Genomic DNA, 1,904 nt, shown 5'->3' on the forward strand with positions numbered 1-1,904 from the left:
GTGAGGGGTTAGGCTAGTGCATGAGCAACGGCATCTTGAAAAATTCTGAAGTGAGAATGAATAAAAGTTAAAAAGTGAGTGACTATTAACAGAAGCTTGGTGACCCTCTAAACAGGTATTAGTGAGAGGTTTAAGGAAAGTAAGAATGATGTTCCTGAAGGCTGGAAGAAAGCAGGCATGTGCTATGTGGTAGTATGGGGTTTAGAAACTGTCACGTAGGGTATTTAATGAATGCGAGTGGGTATCTCAGAAGGTGCTGCTGACAATACGTCTGCTTCTTCTAGCTGCCTGTAGGAAAGTGAGGAGAAGGGAGTTGGCTTAAAGCAAAGACTCTTAGGTGAAAGAAAGCCAGGCATGCTGTTAAAAAGTAAAACTTGCTTATTTTCTTCCTATTTAGGTAGAAAAACATAATACATTTAAGAAATTTATGTCAGAGAAAAAGAATCAAGTCCAGGTCGTGCTTGTGGCACAGAAGAGCAGAACAACGCCAGAGTTTAGCTGTCTGCTATGGCACTGTCACCTTGCTTAGCCTCACCCACACTCAGGACTCGGCTGGTGCACTCCAGGGACTGTACCCCAGACCACACGGGAGGGAATCTGAGGGCAAAGCGCCAGCACTGCACCTTTAGGAGACTCCAGGATTGCGATGCTGTGACCACTAGGCATCTTTTAAGCGTTGAATGTGTTAATAAGTCTAAAGCATTTTCAGTCATGTAGGCATATAATCAATGTCATAAAATGTTTGCTTAAAGGAAGAGAAAAGCAGCATTTACCCAGTGAATAGTCTTTTTGATCAGAAAATTAAAAGCTTTGCTGATAGTCCTTATTTGGTCAAAATGGAGCCAGATGTTTATAACTAGGTTCAACTCCTTCTTAAGGTGCAGCGGGAGCTTAATGCCAAGAGGAAAGGACAAGGCAGCACGTGGGAGTGCGCATGGGTGTTCTGAGCCTGGCATAAGGACTTGTAGCATTTCATGTGAGGAAAACATACTTAGGAAGAACATATCAGCTGTATTTGTGGGACGGTTGACACTGCTACGGAATTTAAAAATCATATTGAGTACTACAGGCGGGAAAATCATCCTGATCTTTAAAAATGAAATAAAAAATTATATGCTAAGCAATTGTGTGTATATGAAACATTATCTTTTGTGGTAGCTTATTTACAACATTTAATGATTTCCTTTCTTAGTTTCTATGTGAGTTGCACTCTGTTGTATTTTTTTCCCTTACAGACATGGATTTGTCTTTGGTGTATGATGTCAACATGTGCTCTCAAACTCTGACTTGCTGAAAATACTTTGTTTTCTTTTCTATAGAATAATTCCAAAGAAACAGAGTTCTTACTTAACATTTTTTCCTTTTAACGGTCTGAATATATATACTTGAATTATTACACTCTAAGTATTCATTGTTGCTGAAAAGTCAATTGTATAGAATTTATAACTTTTCTTGCTTTTTTCCCCTGTATTTTAGGGAAGGGTCTACAGGGTGTTCAGGGTCTCACTACTCGATCAGACTCCTAGTGATCTGCCTGTTTACAGCCTCCCAAGAGCTGGGATTACAGGTGTGCGCCACCACACCCAGTCTCAATTGCAGTCTCAGCGCGCCCCGGGGGCGGGGCTGGCACTTCAGGCCTGGGGATCAAAACCTGGCCCCTGAGCATGCTTGCAGGCACTTTAATCTGCTGATCCCAGCACTTGGGAGGCTGTTAATAGAAGAATCACTATGAGTCGGATCTAGTAGTGATACCCTGAACATCCTGTAGACCCTTCCCTAAAATACAAAAAAAAAAAAAAAAGATTTACAATTTTCATAGTACTAGGCTTAGTACTCAGGGCCTTTGCACTGAATTATGTTCCCAGTCCCAGCACTACCACCCCAATTTTATTTATTTAATTTAT

This window comes from Octodon degus, unplaced genomic scaffold (assembly GCF_000260255.1).
Source record: "Octodon degus isolate 3935 unplaced genomic scaffold, OctDeg1.0 scaffold00180, whole genome shotgun sequence".
NCBI lineage: Eukaryota > Metazoa > Chordata > Mammalia > Rodentia > Octodontidae > Octodon > Octodon degus.